The sequence below is a fragment of the Taudactylus pleione genome, unplaced genomic scaffold, assembly GCF_031769625.1.
Source record: "Taudactylus pleione unplaced genomic scaffold, aTauple2 ptg000037l, whole genome shotgun sequence".
Classification (NCBI taxonomy): domain Eukaryota; kingdom Metazoa; phylum Chordata; class Amphibia; order Anura; family Myobatrachidae; genus Taudactylus; species Taudactylus pleione.
Window position 1 is genome coordinate 12,101,672 of NW_028284439.1, and position 10,829 is coordinate 12,112,500.

Sequence of the window (10,829 nt, forward strand, 5' to 3'; positions counted from 1 at the left end):
GTCAGCCAGGGTTCCGCTGTCCTATACCCACTCCTGACATACATCAGAACCGGCAGCCACCTTTCCAGCAAGGCAGGAATCATTGCTTGTACCAGCTTCCATGCTCCCTCTCCGAATCCACCCCCCCTGTGCTCAGGAGCCTATCTACTGCTCAGCTGCCACCTGGGACACAGGGGGGTGAGCACTCCAGGGCACTCTGTCTGCTGGCAGCTCCTCTTATCTCTCTTTCTGTCCCTGCCCTTCTTTTCCTGACAGGAACCAAACCACTCCCAGTTAAATTACTTCACCCCTTCTTCTAGTGTGTGTGTATCCCTTTCAATGAGACACATCTCCACTAAGGAAATAAGTACCATATAAACTTCCATGTAAATACACAAAATAGATATACAGTACCTGTATACATAAATTATAGAAGGGCCATGTACATGAATACAATTAAATACATATGTGTGTGTGTGTGTATATACATACATATTCTTTACTTTACAAATTGTACATTTATAAATATTACAATCATTTATGAGTACAGCGCTTATTTTAACCCTTAACTAGGGTGACAATCATAGCATAAAGTTGCTTTTAAAGACTGAATGAGTTGATTAGATCACAGATGAAAGGGGTGTAGAGAGAGAAATGAAGTAGAAAAAGGTCTTAAACTTGGGGAACACCAACAGAAAGTAATGGGGAGGTAGAGTTGGTGGTGGAGATATAGAAGGAGCAATTAGAAAGACAGTAGGACAGCCATGAGAGAGCAGTCATTGAGCCCAAAGTAGTGGAGGATTTGAAGGAGGACAAGATGGTCAACAATGTCTAAGGCAGCTGACAGGTCAAGAAGAGAATAGAAAACTGCCCTTGGGGGTATATTTACTAAAGCGCGGGTTTTTAGTCATGGAGTTGTTGCCCATAGAAACCAATCAGATTCTACTTATCATTTATCTAGCACCTTCTAGAAGATAATAGCTAGAATCTGATTGGTTGCTATGGGCTACAACTCCACTTATAAAAACCTGCACTTTAGTAAATATACCCCTGAGACTCATACACATCTCGATGTAAGGCTTAGCCCACCCAATGTAACCTATGTAGTGTGTCAAAGATGGCTGCCTTGCTTGGAGCTTTCATGAGTAGGATGAACAATCAACTGAACTGATTATTCTGTGGGCACCTTGTACTTTGTATTTCGCATTTGTATTCACCCACTATAATCATTGTAGTGCATAAAAGTTGGCTGGATCTTTCATAATATGGTTTATTTCCTGCAAATGTGCTCTGTGTCATTTTGGATAAAAACTGGTTTTCTGATTACAGCAACTAAGCATTACATGCTGGATGTGGGCTAGGAAAATAAATGTAGCGGTGTCTAGATGGTAGGGTTGGGGTAAAATGTGCCATGGTCTTTCTGGGGGTCCAGGAGTACAAGGAAAGCAAAAACAACCCCTGAAGATGGCACGGCAATACCTGCCTAGTTCTGGGGATTGGCTGATATCTTGGCAGCCCTGTATAAATGTATTTTACATTGCCTCCTCATGCACTTTGAGTTAGTAAAGTTGAAGAAAAGACACCCAGGGGTGCTGAGAGGGGGTTGGGTACTAATTACCTGGGCCCGGGTTTGTCTGGGGGGGCCAAAGTCAGCCACGGAAGCAAAGCCAAGCCCCTCTCGGGGTAACACCGCATTTGGGGGGAGATTCAACTTACGACGGAATTTGCAAAGCTGCACACAATCAGCTTTGCAATCCTGTCCTTGCTAATATGCAAATATAGCAGGAGGTGTATGACACCCCGTGCTGCATTTGTGATGCCAGCACTGCAACCGAGGATCACCGTCATGACCGTGGACAGCGCTGGTCCGCCGGCCAGCTGAGTAACACTCAGCTTACTCAGGCTGGTTGACTTGTGAGGCCAGGAAACTGCGTCCGTGGACGCAGCCTTTGGCCTTGCCATCCCCGGAAAATGGGGCCTACACTCCCCATTTTCAACCCCGCACCGCACCTTAAGTGCCTCTGTCTGTCAATCAGGCAGAGACATAGCAGGGGCTGCGTGCGATAATGCAGGACCCATTTTGCACACTCGCAGAACAGGACCTGCGCTCCCGCAGACTACCATCAATCGGGAATCTGCATTCAGCATTGCACATATGTACAATGCTGAATTAGCCTCTTGATTTGGTGCACGCAATCTTAACAGTCAATGGTTTTGCGAGCAGGTATGGCAGTGCTTTGCCACTCCCCACAAACTCTCATGCACCAGGGCCCATGAGGTGTCTCGGTGGCAACACCCTTGTTAAGTCGTGAGAACCGACATTTTCCGACATAACAGCGAACTGAATTGAATAGCTCCGAAAGCTCCCTCCTGGCACTATTCAATTTGCATTGAATTGAATTCCCCCCTTTAAGGCCTAATATGGCTTCAGTTCTGCACATCTGAAGGAATTTGGTACAGTATATAATAGGGAAGAGTAGACACTCAGGGCCTGATTCAGTAAGGATCACTATGCAACTGCAAAGGCAGATCGAGTGATTGTTAGCAATTGCGCATGCATATAAGCTGCACTGTGCGTGCGCTGTGATCGCACTGCAATTACAGACTGTAACCAGTGGGTTAAATAATTTCTACATAACATACAAGTATTAGAACCTGAGCTGGGCCCCATTAAGATTTGAAAAGGACATTGTATTCATGCAGTTACACTGCATACTTTTGCAGAATGGTCAGCTTCACCTTTAGGATCAGTCAAGACATGTATTGCGGGGCCTACTTGTACCTGTCATTAGCAGTAGATGTACTAATGAGCCCTTCATAGCTTATATGGTGTTACTAGCAGACAGTGAGCCACATTCCAAAAATAATGACCATTGTAAGATGTGTAGAGATGCTAAGCATTATGGGCTACTGAGAGCGAAGCCCATACAAAGGAGTTTTGAGACAGTGTAACTCCAGACATACTAGGACACATCATAACTGTATTTCTTTGTCTGGCTATGTGTTAGTGCTTACTGCACATGTGCAAGAGATAAGAATGGTCCATGGTATGTTGTACCAATCATTTGCTTGATACCCAGTATGTAACTAATATGGGCTTAATATGCGGAAGCCAACACCCAGACTATGGTATATAATTCAAGGGCTAGACAAAAGCCCTTCAGCTAGTGTATGGACCTGAGACTGCAGTACATGGTGCCTACAATATATATTGAATGACCTGGGCGTTGTGAAACGAGAGCTCCCCAGGTGAACTACATCTTATGAAGATGATGAATCACCAGTGTTGTCTGAATACATAGATAAAAGTTGTGTATATACTTTGTATGTTGTATGGTAATTGTTTGTTACTTGTAATAAGTGTGCTAATTTGTACTAAATTGGATATGTTGCATAACTATTCACTTCGATCAGAAAAAAACCCACCATTATGCACTGACGCACAGAGGAAGCCATCGCAGAGTGAGTGACAGGCTGTGAGCGTTTGGGGGTGGTGACGAAAGAGTGGTCATAAAAACGCAGGCGTGTCCGTCCATTTGAACGCTGTTGCATAGGTGTGCATAAATTAGCCACTGCAATTACACACGCAGCTGGAGTACTCACTGCCTGCAAAGAGACTTGCAGTTTCGACGGCAGGTCAGACCTGTTGTAAATGTGCATGACTGGCCAATGTGCCTCGATGGTACCGATGTTTATGCAGGTAAGCAACGTAGTGCAGATGTGAGAAGCCAGTGGATGTCTCTATGCCAGATTAGCTATGGCAGGCATTAGCATACATTAGCAGCTGCATTCTGTACGAATTCGTAGCTGTGTACGCAATAGCAATCCTTACTGAATGAGGCCCTCAGTGCATTCTGCTTTTAGCAAATGCACCTATTTTGGCAAAACAATAACAGTACAACTAGTGCTTCTTGATGTCAGTCCTTGCTCAGGATCTCATTCAGACCCGCTCGCGAGCGCAGGATGCTCGCAAGCGGGTCGAAGTTACCCCAATGCGCATGCGCACGACGTGCTGTCAGTGGGATGTCAGTGGGAGTGATTTTGGCTCTGATAGAGCCAAAATCACTCCAGGGCTTGCGGCCACGAGACCCTACCGCAGGGTCTGGTCGCAAGCCCGATGGTTGCGATGGTCTTGACCATCGCGACCATCATCATGGACGCTCGCATAAGCACAGCTATGCGAGGGTCCAAAAGGCCGCTCCACATTTAAATAGGACGGCCCTGATTCAGAGCGAGCGCTCTGGTCAGAGCGTCCGGCTCTGAATCAGGACCTCAGTGCATATGACATCACTGGATCGCACCATTGAATAGTGTGTACCCAGTTTACCTATATTAGCCTACTTTCGTGCCCCCTCCTCCGGAGAGGGGGCAGCCAAAAATCATCAGAGAGGGGGCGTGGCGGTCCAAAAAGTGGGGTTCAGTGGGCATGGTGGCACGATCGCATCATCATGGCTGCGCCCCCCGATATACAGTGCCGAGAAAACAGGCATTATAAAGTGGGGGGCAGGTCTACGATGACGCGATTTCACGCTCTATAATTGGGTGGCTGCAGGAGGTTGCGAGCAGGTGGAGGGGGGCTGCAAGGGGGTGCTGGGGATGGAGGAAGGTGTGGGAGACTTGTCTACTGTTCCGGGTGGCTGGAAGTGCCACTCGATTTTCGGGAGCCTCCCGACCATTCCGGGAGTGTAGGCAAGTATGAGCTTACCTGTTCAGGGTTTAGTGATATCCATGAATGAGCACAGATAGTTACAGGGCCAGATTATGGATGGGGCGGACAGGGCTATCGTCCAGGGACCCCCACACATTGGGGGCCCCCACACAGCAGCAAACATTGCCCCGGACTAGGCCACTGAGTCTGGTCCCTCCCAGCTTTCTCCCTGGATCCCGGCAGCATCACAGACACAGCCATGACACTGATGGAGTTGTTTTTACCTGACAGAGACGGAGCATGAAGCTTTGTCTCTGCCTCTACAGGGGGTGACTGCCTGGCCATAACTAATGATCGAAGCCCTGCCCCCTCACTGATCATGCCACGATTTGAGGGTGTATGAGTAGGGGGCGGGCCTAATTCTGTTATGTATATCCGTCCTCATCAGAAACCACCTGATACTGAAAAAGGCAGCCAGGTAGTGTGTTTGTTTGTGTTACGCATTCTCTTTCCCTCTGTCTCTCCTCTCTCGCTCTCTCTTTGCCCACCCACTCTGGCTCCCTCTATACACCTATACAATGAGCAATCCAGTACCTGACCGCCCGATATGCCGCCGCCGCCCCCCCCACATCGACCCACATGGCATCGTCAGTCTCTTCTCCTGATCTCTTGTACATGCAGAAAGATCAGGAGAAGCGATGGATGACTCCACGGGAGCGTGCATACACACGGAACGATATAGCTGCTATATCTTTCCAATCCATCTGATCTGCAGCTATATCGTTGCGAGGTATAGGAGCCTTAAATCCTGCATTTGTACCCGGGAAGTATACTAGATTATGTACACGATGCTGCCAGGAGTCGGTTCCTAGTAGAGTCGCGGACATGATGTAGTATGCTGCGACTTTGGTCATTTGAGAGTCCAGAGCCAAGGTAAGGGGCATGGTAGAGTGGCTGCGGGCCCGTGGCAATTTTATTGAAGGGGCCCCCACAACTTAGTTGCCCTGGGGCCCTCACAAGCCTTAGGGGTCTATTTACAAATCAGTATTAGGAGACAAATTGAAAAGAGATAAGGTACCAGCCAATCAGCTCCCAACTGTCATTTTTCAAACACAGCCTGTGACATGGCAGTTAGGAGCTGATTGGCTGGTACCTTATCTCATTTCACTTTGTCTCCTAACACTGCTTAGTAAATAGACCCATTAATCCGGCTCTGGATGGTTAAATCATAATAACTGAGGTAATAAAAAAGTCACCTGTGTCCAAGTACGGCTATGAAAACCTGGACCGTAGTTGGGAAACATTGGTCTAATCCTTCAAGTTGCTTGTATTGTTTGTTCTTCACCCCGTATGCAAAAGAGTCCGGAAACTAATGTGCAATCTCTCTCCCATACATCCGCTTTAACTGTCAAGCAGACAGCAGGAGACCATCAACACTATAACTAGTGCACAGCGGCCTCTGCTGGTGATAGGTGGTCGATGTACATTAAACCATTAACATAATTCTTTCATTATTTTTAATTTTACTGGAAATAGGGAGTGTATGAACCATGCAGACGCACATATTCATGCACACCTACTGCGCTCTCTCTCTCTCTCTCTCTCTCTCTCTCTCTCTCCCTCTCTCTCTATTTGGAGCTCCATGATAAACTATATTAAAATGTACAGAGATATATTTAAAAATGACCTCTGTGATGTCACAGGTCTCCCCTGCTTTTCATATTCTCTGGAATTGTTTAGAAGTGCTCCTCATAGTGACCATAGGAGGGGCACTTTGTGATCCTGTCTGTGTGTATGATATTATAACCAAGCAGAAGGATTTATTTATTTTTTCAAATTCATTTGTTAAACTTTTCAAATAAAAGATCCCATACAAATCCTGTACCCCACAGTGCACACTATGGGGATGATTGCAGTTGTGGGTAGCCAAGGAAGCCTGTTTTACCTCTGCTACTGCAAGTATCCGTGCTGCCCATTTATTTTATTCTGGCTGCTGCAACCATCATCATCCTTAGTTAATGCAGTTGCACCAGCCTAGGCTTACCATACTATCCCTTTAAACTGGGACACATGAATTACACAGGTACTGTGGTTGGCTGACTTCAAGCCTGGATTTCACCTGGTTTTAATCAGGCCTAGAACATGAGTAATTCATGAGTGTCCCAGTTTAAAAGGTAGTATGGTAGCTCACACCAGCCCTATGCTATGAGCAAGAGATCCATCAGAAACAGGCTTCCCTACCTTGTACACACAACTCAGAATAATCACACAGCTTTTGATTCATGCCCACGACACTCCCATGACAGTCACATAAACCAGGGTGACACCATGCGATCCCGTTGCCAGTTTACACCCCAATATGCCCTATTTCACAGAATGACAGATCCAGCCAAGTTGCATCTGACTCAGAGTAGCACGGACCTATGCAAAAATGCAGAAAGTCACTTCTCAGCTGGGGGGGGGTGTACAAGGGGTGTGCGGTCGGCATGGTGCAGCATAGGTGGGTAGGAGAAATTGCATCATCATGGCCCCACCCCAATATACAATGCCAAAGTTACTGGCATTATAAAGCAGGGTATGTGGCTATGATGATGCAAATTCAGCACAAATCGCTTCACTGGCCGCGGTGCAGCTTCGGGAGTACCACCCGAGATTCAGGAGCCTCCCACATTATTCCAGGACAGTAGGCAAGTATGGTCCACTCCCCTTCTTCTGCTTTTCTTATTGTGTATCTGTGTGTGGTGCTCAATGGCTCCTGTATTTTGGTAGTTAAAGTGAGATATTGCTAAAACTCTACAGATACCTGATCCTGAAGACTATATTATCTCCATATTGCAGGACACTCACCCATGGGTTTCTCGGTGATGGTCATATCTCCAACTGTCTTTGTGTTATCTCTTCCTGGATGTCCCAGTACTTAACATGTCTAAGACTGAGCTGATCCTTCCCACCCTCCCGAATAACCTCACTTCCGACAATTTCTTTATCAATTGACGGCACAACTATCTCCTCCCTCTCCTTCAAACCACACATTCAGCAGCACTCGCAGTCCTGCCATTTCCATCTCAAAAATGTTTCCAAGATCAGACCCTTTCTCACCCAGGATGCTACTAAAACCCTTATCCACTCATCTCCAGAATGGACTATTGTAACCTCCTCCTATCCTGCCTCCCTGAATCGAATCTATCTCTCCAATCCAATCTGTCCTCAATGCTGCTGCTTGGCTCATCTTCGTCTCCAAACATTCTACATCTGCCTCCCCTCTCCTACAAGTCCTCCACTGGCTCTCCTTCCCCCTCAGAACCCAATTCAAGGTTCTTATACTCACTTACAAAGCCCTCACCCATTCCTCTCCCATTAACATCTCTGACCTCATCTCCCTTCACACTCCTGTCCGCCGTCTTTGCTCAACAAATGCATGTCGTCTCTCCTGCCAACTGATTATTTCCTCCCACTCCCGCCTCCAAGATTTTGCCCATGCTGCTCCCCTCCTCTGGAACTGGAAGTCTTCCAGCACCATCCTAACCCGCTGCTTCTTGCTTCTTTCTCCCTGTCTACCCCATCTGTGTCAAAACAGTTTGTCTGCCCCGTCCCTTTAGAATGTAAGCTCTCACGAGCAGGGCCCTCTACCCTCTTGTGCTTCTCCTTATACTGTCATCTACTCCTCACTCTGGCACCTACTGTAACACTTGGTTGCTTAAGCCCTTTTGTTTATTTGAGTGTTATGATCACTAATGCCGCAATGTATATAAACCATTTCCTTGTCCTGCATTGTATTGTACTGTAAGTCACTTGTTGCTTTTTCACTTGTACTTTGTAAGGCTCTGCGGAACACTTGTGGTGCCATATAAATAAAAGATAATGATAATAATAATAATAATAATAATAATAATAATAATAATAATAATAATAATGTTAAGCTCTCCTGTGACAGCCAAGAAGTGGATTCTGACTGTGCGCTCTGCTGATACCCCCTCAATGTTTTACAGGAGACTCGGAGATTAGATAGTTGGAAAGATAAATGAGGTATTTTCAAGACTTTAATACAGAGGGACTATGTATCTGACCATATTTGAATATTACAATAAGAGGCCTTTTGTGTGCACTATGGGGTGATTCAGAATTTCTAACAATTCTGTTTTATGGACTTTATGGGCCTGATTCAGCAGAGGACGGAAGTGGCTGTGCAATTCCGTCCTGCAAAAATGCAAATGCAGCAGGAGGTGTCTGACACATCCTTGCTGCATCTGTGATCCCAGCGATCACAGCCTGGGATCTACATCACAACAACCATTTTGACCAATGGACAGAATGGGTCATGCACATATTCCCAATGCTAGTGCACTGCTAAAATCAGGCCTTTGGGCCTGATTCAGACCCAGACGCTAAGCCGCGATCGATCACTATGGGCAATTGTCGCCCATCTGAGCATGCATATGCATCGCAGTGTGCGTGAGCGAACCAGTCACTACGATTGGGAATGGTGCGCTCGTAGCACAAAGACTGAGCGCTAGTTTGAGTGACAGCGTCGTTTGTGGATGGTAACAGGGGAAGGTGCTTGTGAACGGGGGAGTAGTGCTGCGAACGCAGGCGTGTCTGTGCATCAAAACTGAGTTTTATGGGTGTGCATACTTCACATGGAGACGTCATTGTACACGTCACTTGGTTGTAATTCTGCCTGCAGTGATCGCAGTGCTTGCGGCGGGGTAGGGTCTACCTCAGGCGCTGCGTGCTGCTCCGATGGTTCTCGATGGTTCTGATTAATCAAACACTTCCTGGAGATGACAAGTGCTAATTAAAAAAAGTGGGCGTCTTTATACCAGCGTGCGTTCGCTCTGCCGTTGCTCTCTAAGGCGTCCTTACACAAGTGCGATCGCGGAATTTGTATACCCGGCCCCTTTTGGATGCGAGAGATCGCGGCTTAGCATCCGGGTCTGAATCGCCCCATTTATCTTGATCACTACAGAGCATGTGCAGGGGCCATCAGTCTCTGAGAGAGTGACGTCTGCCACTTAGCTCTGAGAGACCCGGTGTATTATCCTGCATTTACTGCTATTCCAGCATCCTGCACCACAAGCTATATATAGTCACCGGCTGGTGAGCTGCATGACACCGGCTTCGCTCCATTATAAGTAACCAGTGTATCACAGTAAGTGCGACTGTACGTCACATATCTTTCAATGAGTCATACAACTGGTTAAGCAACTGGGCTGTCTGTACTGATAAGGCACACACATACACATATATTATATATACACACACGAGGGTTGTTCAAAAAGTAATGCCTAAATGCTCACAACTCAAATTTAATTATAGATACAGATTTGAAAATTTGCCGTAAAATACTTTGAAGTCTTAGTAACAGAATGATTCTACTCAAAAAAATTCACCATCTGCCCACAAACATTTTCTCCACCTCTCAACCCAAGCTGTGAATCCACTTTGAAAAAATTACAGTGGTTGGTGTTTGACCCAGGAACATATGGCGTTTTTAACAACCTTTATGTCTTCAAAATGTTGACCATGGAGACAGTATTTGAGAGGGCCAAACAGCTGAAAGTCAGAAGGGGCCAAATCAGGACCGTATGGTGGATCTGTCATTATTGCCCACCCCATTTTGGCAATGGCCGCAGTTGTTGCCATCGAATTGTGAGGTCTGGCATTGTCGTGGTGTAAGATGACATTTGACAGTCGAATTGTGGACCTTTTTTGCGGATGGCTTCTTTCAGCTTCTTAAGTGTAATAATGTATCGATCACTGTTGATTGATTGGTTTTGTTCCAAGTAATCGATGAGAATAACACCTAGGCAATCCCAGAAGAATGTGGTCATGACTTTGTTTACGGATCGCTGTGATTTAAACTTTTTTGGCCTAGGTGAACTTGGGTGTTTCCATTGCTTTGATTGGGCCTTTGTTTCTGGGTCATAAAGTAATACCCAGGTCTAATCTCCTGTAATGACATTTTCCAAAAACGTCTCAGGGTTGGCTTCAAAGTTGGTCAAAAGGTTATTGCACACTTACACCCTCTGGGCCTTATGATCCCTGGTTAATTGCTTTGGAACCCATTTAGCACACTCTTTACGATATCCCAAATCATTGATTAGTGTTTCTACAGTGCAATGGCTACATTCCAGTTCATCACTGATATATCTGATGGTCACACAATGGTCTTTCTGAATCATGGCATAGACTTTGTGTCGGT